Here is a 12,870-nt window from a genome sequence, read left to right as displayed (position 1 = left end):
TGATTGGAACAGAATGTTGCAAATCACTTTCAAGATTTTTGTTGGACTTCCCCATATTTTTGGAGGCCGGAGTCAGGATTACTGGCTTTGGTAATTAATCCTTCTGAGCCTACATTCTTTGCTACTGAGAAGAGGAGTGATTCAGGGGCCCAACCTGCTAAATCAAGATAGTGTGTGACCTCTGGAAACAAGAGGACTTTTCCTCACTTGGCCAGAAAAGCAGAACTGCGGAGCATTGCCATGAGTAAATCAGCAGAGGTGATGTTTCTGCAGAGATTTCTGAAGAATATGCTTGGTGCATTTGGAGAATGAAATACATGCAATGACAAAGTCGGGAAACAACGTTGATTGGGGACTATGGGAAAGGACAGAAGGGGCCTTTAAAGAACTCTAGAGTTTTCAAACAAAGCATACATTTCAACACCAGTCTGTCAAGGTTTATCTTTCTGGGCTGCTCTGCTTGCCTGTTTGTTTGTAGGGCTTTGGTTCACATGAGCCAGTATATTAATATCCCGGCTGTGTATGAAGACACTTCATCTGTTAGCTCTGGCCAAAACTATGATGCTCATGCAATTATTTTGCCAAATTGTGTGTCCTTATCTTTGTGCCACTCTGCAATTTGTTCTAACACCCCCAGACACTCATTCCCACTCAACGGGGATCATGTAGGTAATTTTTTTCTTTTTTCTTTTAGTCGAGTAGAAATCAGATCACTTTTCTCCTATGAAACCAATTATGTTTGTAAGAAGATAAGAGCAGAATTGGCCCCTTTAAAAGAGTTACGATCAAAGGAGTCATGTTCCCTAGTACCAGGGACTCAGGAGTCTGACACAGTACAGCTCTTTGAGAGATAGTTGTAATCTTTGTAATAAGTAAATAAAAATATATGGTGATTTTTCTGTGGCCAAAAACCAATCATGCAAAGAGCATAAAATTCTGAGACCAAAAGGAATATTTCGATCAAATTTACCGTTATATTTTTAACCTTGTGAACACTAAAGACTTCTCCCTCTTCAACCTTAAACATCAGCCTATAGTGGGCTAAGCCAAAAGGGAGTAACAATTTTCATTTGGAAAGTCAATCAACACATGAGATTCTTTCCCGGTCAGTGTTTTCTGGATCTGGCCTCATGAAAGAATCTGGGTTTCTGGTTTGTAGGACCCATGTTGGTACATTCTGTAATCTCTTTGCTCTTCTGTGTTCCTGGCTGTACACTCCCTGAGAACTAGGCTTCTAAGAATTAACTTGCTTGATAATTTGATAATTTGAGTTCCTACTTTGTGCCTACATCACAGTAGGAGCTTGAAATAGGACATTGGATGATCATGTGGCAGAGTTATGATGATTTTTTAAAAAGCTCTTATATTATGTGTGGGCACATAAGAAGTGTGTGTGTGTGTGTGTGTGTGTGTGTGTGTGTGTGCCTGTACCATGGTTTAGGCATGGGTGTCAGAAGACAATTTTGTAGTGTTGGTCCTGCTGCTTCCACCTTTATTTGGGTTCCAGGGATTGAACTAAGGATACTGGGCTTGAGCAGCAAATGCTTTTACCTGTGAAGCCATCTCCTGGAAAGTGTTTTAGAAACTACTACACCCTTTAAATTCTGCATGTGGTGTATCTGTCTCACCCTAGCATGATTAGCTTCATCGAGTCACATTTTTGCCTTTACACACGTAGTCCAAATTCAACTTTAAACTCACCACAACCATAGCACATATTCCATGACAGTAGCTGCATGCAACATATGTCTGCTCTCAATTTTCATCTTTAAAGGTGAAAGAAACAGGATTGAATTGTTGCTCAGAGGTTGGCAGAGCATTTGCCTAACACAAATAAGGTCCTGGAATAAACTAGAGTCAATTTTTATAATACACACAACTCTCTTTCTTCCTCTTTCTCTCTCTCAGTAAAACAACAACAAAAATACATATTTTTTTTCATTCCCCAAAACCAAGCTCTTCTGATAATTACCTGAAATCTAAGATAGTATTCACTATCTGAATTTCTAGTAGCTTATCTAAGTAGACATCCTTACACAATTTTTGTTTTGGAATTCAGCTTCATGACCAGACCAGGAAATTGTAAAAGTTGCTGCTGTTACTTGACTGTGAATACTATTGTTCATTAAACCTTCTTTGCATGGGTATCTCTTCTTAAAGATGCCCAGCTTTCGAGTCCAAAGGCTTAGGAGACTCATCATGACTTTGGTTTCCCTTTAGGCAAGTTTTCTTGTCTTTGTTCATTCTGACATCAAACATCTTAGATACGGAGAGAGCAAAAACATGCAAGGTGAGTTTACTTCCTTCCCAGGCCTTAGCACAACATGAACTTCAGAGGGAGGGTGTGCAAGCTGTTTAAAGTCTACAATACTTGCTCCCTTCCTTTTGCGTATTCATGTTTGAGGCTGAGGACTTATCAGCAGATAAGGGCAGTCATCCCACATTCCACAAAGTCACTTCCAGATGGCAGGGAGAAAAACTCGGGCTCCTCAATCAGGTCAAACAGCCCACACCTTTACTGGCCCATTTGTTCAGCCTGTCATGGGTCCCTCACATCTCAGGATAGGCCAGGGTGGTTGTTTAATTAACTCCCCAGGATGACATTTTGGTGAGAATAAGTCATGTATTACTGAAAAAAAAAATCGAAAATTTCACTTTTTGTTCTTCTTTATTTGCTTTTGTGGCCACTGTTATCTGGAGATTGACTCCATTCAAACAGCAACCATGATAGTTTTTCCAAGGATTCACTTGATCCTTTGTTTTGTTACCTTTCTTGTTTTTTTGATTCAGTCTGACAACTTCAACATAAGAGATTTCTTTCCTTGGTGCCAAGGAAACAATGGCGTTTTTCAGAAGTGTGTGCATGTTAGCTGCGGAAACAGCACATTTGTTATTTTTAAATCCTTACAAGAGAGCTAAAGTTGTGGGTTGCCAAGTTGCGAGTGAAAATTTGTCTATGCATAATTTGGGGGAAACTTAATTCTGCTCAGAATGATTTGAGAACTTACTGTGATATACTTCTGGGTAATTTTCTCTAAGGAAAACACCGTTCTTCTCTTTGAAAAAGTCTCATTTTATGAGAAATGCACATTTGCATTTTATTATATATTAATTTTCATTTAGGATTATGTTTTCATTGAAGGAAAAATCGCAAAGGTACTATAATAGAATACTCCTATATTCACTTCACCTACTTTTCTGTTAATGTCTTATATATCCACGACATATACAGCAAATTAACTGTATCACAGTTAATTAAATGACCTGTGTACAGAGTCTCTGTGTACAGAGACTGTCTAGTGCTGTAATTTGAATGTATGTTACTATTCAAAATTTCTATTTTGAAACCTAGTTCCCAAGCGGTACTCTAGAAGTTGAAAGCTTGGGGAGCTGGTGAAACTGGTCTTTGTAAATTGTATTGGTGTTCTTACAAAAGAGACTTCTTGGAGCTTAGATGGCTTTTTCTCTCTTGATATTTAAGGACAATGAAGGTATATATCATCTCTAAGAAGAGATAGAATCTGCTGGTGTCTTGAGTTTGAATTCCCCAGCTACCAGAACTGTAAGTAATACATGCATCTTTTTATTGTAATTTGTATTTGTTTGTGTATTGTAATTTGATAATGTAGCCCATGAGGGTAAAGGCACTTCATATTTGCACCAATGGCTCTTATCTGTTTACATAACCCAATTAAATTCCCTCTTAGCATGTAGACATCATGTGTCTGTCAATTTCCTCCAATCTGTGACAGATTGATTGCTTTGCTTTTGTCTTCTTTGGAATATTTAAAGGCTAATGTCAGGTGTTCTGCACATTAGCCCTTAATACTTCATTCAATGCTTATGATGAGTTAGCATCTTCTTTCCTAAGGAGGCCAAGTGGAGAGGCAATAACACCACATAGTAACAACAAGCGGTCACCTCATATTTAAAAGGTAGGAAATGAGATCCAGAAAACATAAACAAGATTTTCATACTTTTTACCAAATCGAGGCAATTATCTAAGCTAGACTTTGAACCTCTACCTTCAGACTTCTGAGGCAATGTAGGAATCTCAGTTCCTAGGTAATTCTGATTCTCAAATGTGCTCATGTACTTACTGGAGACTGGCCTACCTGTTTCCCTGGTCTCACAACACGTGGCACCCACTGAAAGCACTGGAGAAATAGAACCCAAGTGCACTTTAGAGAACCAATCTGGAAAAGACGAGGATGATTCTCCTAGATAAGGCCTAAAAATGAAAAGAGAGGTCAGAAGGAGATTTATAAACTGTAGGCAGATGTCCAAGTGGGGTAGGAAGCCAGGGAAGTCCTGGCAAAAATAGTAGTGTTGTCCAACTTTAGCAAGCAAATCCCTTTTCTCATCCCAGGTCAGAGTGCTTTCTGTCTGCCTGAAGGAAGTGGAAGGCACAGAGTGTGGAATTTAGAGGTTCCCAATTGTGTTCCTAAGTTTGGGTTTTTTTTTTTTTTAAATCATTGACCATTGCTAAAGTTCAGACATGCCCTTATAAAGAATTATGATATTTAAACTTCAGGGCTTAATACGTGGTGTGAATAACTAGGTCTCATTACACAACCCTTAGCCATCTAATGTCCTTCAGGAATGATTGACTCTGCTTCATGGAATGTTCCAGAAAATAAGTTCATGATTCATTATTCATGACCAGAAAGTAGCACATGGTTCTCAATGGTTCGTGTCACATTCCTGCATATGGAAGGGCTTCTTCTGACATGCTGTGCTGACTTTTCCTTGATGTACAACAGGTGTCCTGTTGAGTCATCTCACGCTTTGAAGCTAAGAGAGAAGAGAGGAGAGGATTTAGGTTTAAGAGCCCTGCGCTCTTTCAAGCAAGTATAGAACCAGAAGAAGGCGCACATAATTTCCATTTCATAGGTACCTAAGCTGTGCCTGTATTAAGTGCAACTAGACTAGCAGTTTGAAAAGTGGAAGCCCTAGGATTTTCTTCCTAGTGTTAAGACAGCAACAAGGGTTAAGGTCCACCCAAACATTTTTCTACCAACTTAAAAAAAACAATTGAAATAATACTCCAAAGGATCTATCTTATAATACTTTAAATTGAGGATTCTACAATCAAACAGGTCTTGAACTGACTCTATTCTAAGGGCGGGAGGATTATCATTTATGTGTCCATTAGTCTTGACTCTTCAAGGCCCCTGGGGGAGATTAGGTGAATTACGATATAAAAACAATTTGTATTGTAACTGGTGTCTTCATAGGGAGCTATAAATGCCTTTCCAATCTAGAACTAGACCAAGAGAGGGCTTAATGGAGCTCTTCCCCTGTGGTCACTATCTTTACCAATACAAAAGACAAAAGCTGGGGGTGGGGGTGGTAAAGATGCTAGACCACGTTGCAAAGCAGGAGGTGATGAGCCAAAGTCCATCATAGCTTGAGAACTGTTGTTAGGAGGATGCTTGTTGGTTCCCAGCTATTCAGCCCTAAAATAATCACACAGAAACTTCATTAATTAAATCACAGCTTGGCCCATTAGCTCTAGCTAAGTCTTAGATATTAATTTAACCCATCTCCATTAATCTATGCATCACCACGAGGTCATTGCCTACCAGCAAAGATTCAGTGTGTCTGTCTCTGGTAGAGACTCCATGGCTTCTCCCTGACTCTTCGCTTCTTTCCCCCAGCATTGTTTAGCTTTCCCCACCTAGCTCTGTTTCCTTGTAGCTCTGCTATAGCCTTAAAGCAGTTCCTTTATTATCCAATGATATTCACAGCATACAGAGGGGAATCCCACATCAGAGAACTGGTAAGGAAGCCTTCACACAGGGTTGAAGGCTTTGCTGCAGTTGTCCCTCCTCTTGTTCTTTTCTTACCTCAAGTTTGCTGTGCTATTTTCTGTCTATTGGTCCATGTATTTTGGGAGCTGTAATGAGGTACCTCTCAGCATCCCTTGCCATTTTCAGGCAGCTTTTACTAGCTGCCTGGGCACCGGGACAACCTTGTAATTTAAGAACTACAGTGGATGAAGCTGGAAATAGAGAGCCCCACACTTCCAGAAAGCAGAAGTGGGAGTGAGGCTGTGGGTTCTCTCCTTCACCAAGAAGAATGCTTATGTGGTAGAAAACCATACACAATATGCCCCAAAGGACGAGTAACATGGCTCTCAGCTTCCTCCCCTACCCCTTGTCTGCAGGGTACAGAAGGATGGATGATCTCTTAAGTAGCAAAGAAATAGCGCTCACTAGTTGAGGAGTTAATGGAACAATGCAATTCTTCATTCATCCAAGCGCTGGCTCTGTGAAAGATTCTTGACCATGATTCATGTTGAGCTCAAATTCTACTAGCACGGGAATAAATTCGAAGAAAGTAAAGATGTCAGTTAAAATAGCTTTGGAGGCAAAAAACGCAACCCTTAAAAATGCCTTCAAGTTCCAAATGACCAATCATCCTTTCCTTTGCTACAGCACACAACATTCTAGAATTTCAAAGCAGGTCTTTGCTGCACATGATTTTCCAAAGCCTGTTATAACTATGAAGCTATGAAGTCATTCCATGGTGTAATTATTTCTGGATCTGCAGCATTCCTCTTACTTAGAAAGTACCTAGTCTCTGACACTACAAGGCGGGGTCTTGGTGAAACAAAACAAAACAAAACAAAACCTAAATACAGGATGATGTCTGTTTCAAAGGAGCCTCACAATTCTTTCTTCACTTATGGCTGAGAATAAAGGGGGAAAATGCTGTGCGTGTTGTGTTTTGATCAGGTTTCCACTCCCCCCAATGTTGTCCTTACTTTAAACACAGGATGAAGGAAATGCTGGTCTCCAGGAGTTGACACATCCCTGGTCATATTTCAGATACAATTAGCCCCCATTGATGGTGATGGCTGATCTGTCAAGTGAGTCGCTAATCTTATCTGTGGTTCACAAATGACTCAGATGGTAGCTTGTGACTTTGATTACTGGGAGACTGGACCCCATCAGAGGGCTCTACTCCAAACAGTGATCACTCCAGCCTCCTGCTCCAGGAGATCAAAGCCCTCTCCAGCTTGCTATCTGCAGGGAAGCTCATTAGAGGGAGGCTGTCAGGGTTATAATCATGTAACAGTTGTACTTCTGGGTTATAGCGCTTTCCTCTTCTTATCAGCCTGTGAGGTCCAAAGTGAGAAGGATAAAGGAGGTAGAGATGACATTCGATATATTTAATAGGCTCACTGGTGACTGCCCGGGCCCCAGCTCTCTGCCACTGCTGCCTCACTGACTACCGAAGGACTACCCACCCCCACCCCTAAATCTGAAAGATTAGGCTTTATTCCTTCAAAGTCAGAAGGTGGAGTGGGGAGAGGAATTCATAGTCCCTAGCAGTTACTTTACTATAATGAACTGTAAGAGCATTCAGGTGAAATAAAGACTTCCTGGGCTAAAGACGATCTGGCTTTACATTTCAGAACCAATGTGAACTTAGACATTTTTTGCCATGAATGTTTGAATAAAAATTAATGCTTCTCCTGTGGAATTTAATGTACAGATTTTAAAAGTCTCCTTACAGGAAACCTCCTATTGTCATTTGGCTTGGTCCTATGCCCACTTTTCCAAGACTGAGCTAAAATACTTTCATTCTGGTTGAAATGCCCCTGTGTGTCCCCACAGTCCCTGGGGCCATCACACACACTACTTCTGCCAGGCCTGGCATTTTTACCATTCTCATTTCTCTTCATCCCTGAGATTCCATAGTATAGCCACATTTGTTCTCTAAGTAAGTTCAAGTTCCATGTACCAAAGATATTTACAAAGCCCACTGAGAAAGGTTTATGCTTTGTGATGGGCCTCATTCTCCTTTGGAGTTTCAGTGAAACCCATGTAGATGATAACAGTGTTCTGACACAGGTCCCAAAAATTTAAATATTTTAAAAGTGATTTTTATTGTGCTCTTCATTTTTCTCTGCTCCTTTCCCCTTTTCTCCCCTCCCCTCTACCCTCTCCCATGGTCCCCATGCTCCCAATTTACTCAGGAGGTCTTATCTTTTTCTACTTCCCATATAGACTAGATCTATGTATGTCTCTCTTAGGGCCCTCTTTGTTGTCTAGGTTCTCTGAGATTGTGAATTATAGGCTGGTTTTCTTCACTTTATATCTAAAAGTCACTTATGAGTGCGTACATATGATATTTGTCTTCATTTCTAACAAGTTCCCAAGATGAGAACCATGGATCAATCTATTTTTCCTATTTGTTGGGTGATAATTGAGACAGGTTGGAGAAGTAGCTTCTCTAGGTATATGCAATAGCAGAGCCATTCAATTCAAATGTAAGTTCTACCTTTCCTGGGTCTGTCTGTCTGCCTGTCTGTCTCTTTCTGCACATTTATGTGCTGCATGTTTGGGAAGTGGGAGGAGGGGAGGAGATGGAAATTTTTAATAAAAAAAAATAAAAAGGATAAACTCCCTCCCCTCCACACACCTGTCCATTTCATAGTCAACTTCTTTACCTTTCAAAACCTGTTTTTGAATTCTCTGTCTTGGGGTTATAACACAGCACAGCAATTCAATAGTGTGGAGTTTGGTCACCTTGCTGAGATTTGCTAAAATGCTTAGGGGAACCCATGGCACTGAAAAATATCCTAGAGATGAGATAACTTCAGGGTTGGTAGACAGGGTCTCCATCACCCGCCTCAACTCTACTCTCTGTCCAGTCTTGATTATCCACCCGGTGCCAGCAGCTCTCGCTGCTGCGGGGAATGGAGAGCAACAGCAGTGCTTTTGGGAGTGGGTGATTTAAACTGTGCAGATCAGGGGTTAATTTCACTTCCTTACATCCCTTGTGGTATAAAACCTCTCAAGGGACTTAAATTCTAGGGGACGTATGCTGTTGTTGTGTAAAAAAGGGCATGAATCTACTTCATAGGGTCATTAGGATAATTAAGAGAAGTAATCTTTAAATCACCCTTGCCAGGTGTCGAGAGCATGCAGAGTGTTTGGCTAACCTCAACTCTGATCTTCTCTCTCTCTCTCTCTCTCTCTCTCTCTCTCTCTCTCTCTCTCTCTCTCTCTCTCTCTCTCTCTCTCTCTCTCTCTCCACTCCACTCCTCCCTGGACCTACAGTTACCTAGTATCATTAGAATTTGAGTTAAAAAGGCGTGACACAGAAGAAGGAAAAGGCGCTATCTTTTTCTCCCCTATGTAACATTGATTGAATAACGGTTCTTTCCTCAACATTAATTTAACAATGTTCCCTCTCACTGAAATCATTCAAAACATGTGGGAAAGAAATTATTTGTACTTAAAACAATAATCTTTCCATTAAATATAATTTAGAATGCATTAGCATTGCTTGTAATTATAATGGAATCCACGTCTCACATATTATATGATGAAAGAAAGCCTGATAACACTCCAGGCATTAGTGACAAACTTACCAGAATATTAATCTCCTTTAGTTACCTTTTAAGAGAATAAATAACTAATCACTCAGTGACTGCTAATATAATAGATTACCCTTTGGCTAAGATGGATGATAATTTAAACTTTAACATAATTTATTTATTTTACTAACAGAAATCATGACTCACTTTTATTTATTTTAAGAGACAGTGCAGTACAAACAATAAAACTTGAGTAATTAAAATTATAATTAACATCTGCGAGGGTAAAAAAACCAAATCTCATCAATTCTAAATGAAACAATGAACACATATCTGAACTATATATTAATTATGCATTTGTTAAATGGGCTCATGGAAACAGCCTTAATTAAGTCCCAGGCTAATTCTTAGGATACAACCAATGCAATCTCTAAAACTATGTATCTTTTGACTTTTTAGCTACAGAATTTCTGAGACAGTAGACAAATGTTACTGAAACTTGCTCTCAACAGCTGTAAAGATCTTGAATAAGCTTCTCTCAAATCTGTTGTGATTATTTTTTTGCCCCCATGATGGAGTACAGAGAACTCACTGCTGAGGAAGATCCCCACATGCATTCTGTTTATCATAGCTTTTATAGATACACAGTGACCGCAAAATAATTTCTCCTAGTTGTTAGGTTATGGTTACGCTGTAGTGTAGCTAACAGATAGGACTAACTGGTCTCCCAGTGTGGGAGCAGTTGGCAACCTCAGCCCATGATTGTGTGTGACCTGTGTGTGACCACGAATGCTACCAGCACTGGGTGGGACTCTCTGCTTCCATATAAGGTAGTTTCAGCTACTGCACACTCCTGCTCTCTCTTCCCTGCATTCCTTAGAAGGAGGGAGAAGAATAAGAGAAAAAGGAGGAAGGATATATGTGGTTGGTGAGTTGGAGAAATAGATTGAAATTATCTTTTTTAGAAGCTAACGTATATATCAGAGAGGAAACCTCAACCCTAAGATTCTGTCCCTTTAGTCAGCTTTGTTCATGTTGCTAGTTATGGGACAGTACTTTTTTTTTCTAAAAATGTGGTGAAATATTAGTAGACCCACCTGGTTGGAAATCTAAAACAACTCTCTGCAGGGATCAATGAGTAAACCCAGGATAAATGTTCATTCACCTACTTACTTACTTTTGCCAATCAGTAGCAGGGCTTGCTCCAATCACGAGTCTCCTTGTACTAAGGCAAGCGACTACAGACTGATAGACTGGGGAACAATGCTAGGGTTCTATAAAATCACAATCCATTGAAACCACTGTTAAACTGAAATATGATCCCATATCATTACCATGGTATGTTTAAAATGTCCAGAGGATAGATGAAAAATAAAAATTTCTTAAAATTCTTCCTTCACAGACATTTTCCCAAGAAGACATGAGGTCTCTGTATGAATGACTGCTATTCCTGCCTTCTGTCCCAAATTACTCATTCAACACCTTCAAAGTCTATGTGTCTTCCTATCTCCCCACTCCTTTAGATGAGGATCCCTCTCCCAAGCAAGGCTTTAGAGTTCATAATCAACAATCAGGATAGTCTCGGCTTTTCTGAACCAGACACAGGTCCTCCCTATGCCCTAGTTGTGAATTGGTGCCCCAGTGTGAACCAGTGAACCAGTGGTGATTCAGTTATCACCTGGGCATGTGCTTTATTTTTTCTTGAAGTACAGACAGGTGTTAACATTTTTCTGAAAACCTTAGGCTCTCGAGGTTGTACAAGGGGCAACAAGAGCTGCATTTGGGCCTTTTCCGGTGGCGGCGCCGCACAGTGAAGACCTCATGTTCATACTCACAGCTATGCCGTCCCAGGGTCCGCTGCAGTCCGTGCAAGTCTTCGGACGCAAGAAGACAGCCACAGCTGTGGCCCACTGCACTGCAAACAGGGAAATGTGCTCATCAAGGTGAACGGACGTTCCCTGGAGATGATCGAGCCACACACACTGCAGTACAAGTTACTGGAGCCTGTTCTGCTGCTGGGCAAGGAGCGATTCGCCGGTGTGGATATCCGGGTCCGTGTGAAGGGTGGTGGTCATGTGGCCCAAATTTATGCTATGCGACAGTCCATCTCCAAAGCCCTGGTGGCCTATTACCAAAAGTATGTGGATGAGGCCTCCAAGAAGGAGATCAAAGATATCCTCATCCAGTATGATCGGACCCTGCTTGTAGCTGATCCTCGGCGCTGTGAATCCAAAAAGTTTGGAGGTGCTCGTGCCCGTGCTCGATACCAGAAATCCTACCGATAAGCCCAACTCAAGGATCAGGGTTTACCTTTGTAATAAACATCCTAGGGTTTTAATGTTTTTTTTTTTTTTTTAAAAAGAGCTGCATTTGGATTATACTTTGTTCTCATGTAGAAGTAGTTCATTAAAGTCCCAGCCAGATGCTTTAGATGTTGAGAGCTAAGAAGATTCCTGCCCCTTACTCTTAAGTCCTGCCCCTGGTTTCTGAATAGCTTCATCATACAGGGTGTTAAAGCAGAGGATTCTCTTGCAGCTGAACAGAGGAACCTGCCTGTGTCTGTAGAGTAGGCATCCAGAGAAGTGGATTTCCTTGAAATGTAGTTTATCTACTGAGGCCTCCCTCTGTCTGTAGTTTCATGTTATCAGGAAGAGCTGGGAGGCCTGTACAATGACTTAGAAGCATTTGAACTCTAGCTGGAAGGTCCAGGAAAAGCTTATTCCTCTAATACTTTGGTTCTCAGCCTTCTTAATGATGCAACCTCTTAATACAGTTTCTCATGTTTTGGTGACCCCAACCATAAAATTATTTTCATTGCTGGTTCATAACTGTAATTTTGATGTTGTTAAGAATCATAATGTAAATATTTGATATTAAGGTGGTCTTAGGCAAACCCTGTGACGACAGGGACATTCAATTCCTCCCCCCCCACCAAGGTTTGAGACCAACAGGTTCAGAATTATTGCTCTAATAGTATTTAATTTATTAATGCATCTATGAATTCACCAGCTATATTTGAAGAGTCTACTTTGTATCATCCTCTACTAGTTATGGGTATGGCACACTGAAGAAAATAAGACATAAATATCAAAGGCCTACAGGAAATTCGAGGAAAGAAAAGACAATATTATATGGAATCAGAGAAAAGTTCTTCACAACGTATGATGTGAGAAAAATGGAGGAGATTAAGTTTTGGGTTTTTTGTCTGCAAACACTAGGCAAGAATTCTCTGAGAAAGTAAGTGAAGAGATGAGCCCAAAAGACCAGATTCTATTGTGGTCACTGAGATAAAAACCTATCTCAACCAAATAAGGAAAAATCGTTGACTAGAAGTATGGTTTTAGAAGGCAGCAGAGAAATCAGTGGGGTTTTGACCTGTCTTGTCTATTAACTGAGTAGTAGAATCTTTTAATCAGTTTAGAAGGTAGCCCTTCTCTTCCTCCTCTGCCTCATCTTCCTTTTCATCCTCTCCAATCCCCCGACTGGGGTTTTATTCATTTATTAAGGTATTACATTTCCATACGTATAGGTCATAC

The 12,870-nt window shown here is 40.4% G+C and overlaps 1 pseudogene; it reads left to right on the top strand.

The window, feature by feature from the left end:
* The first annotated feature begins 11,158 nt into the window (after positions 1-11,158).
* LOC119808007 lies at positions 11,159-11,619 on the top strand (annotated as a pseudogene).
* The last annotated feature ends 1,251 nt before the right edge of the window (positions 11,620-12,870 follow it).

The sequence above is a fragment of the Arvicola amphibius genome, chromosome 2, assembly GCF_903992535.2.
Source record: "Arvicola amphibius chromosome 2, mArvAmp1.2, whole genome shotgun sequence".
NCBI lineage: Eukaryota > Metazoa > Chordata > Mammalia > Rodentia > Cricetidae > Arvicola > Arvicola amphibius.
The sequence above is the reverse complement of the archived record's forward strand: the minus strand, read 5'-3'. Positions and strand labels throughout refer to the sequence as shown.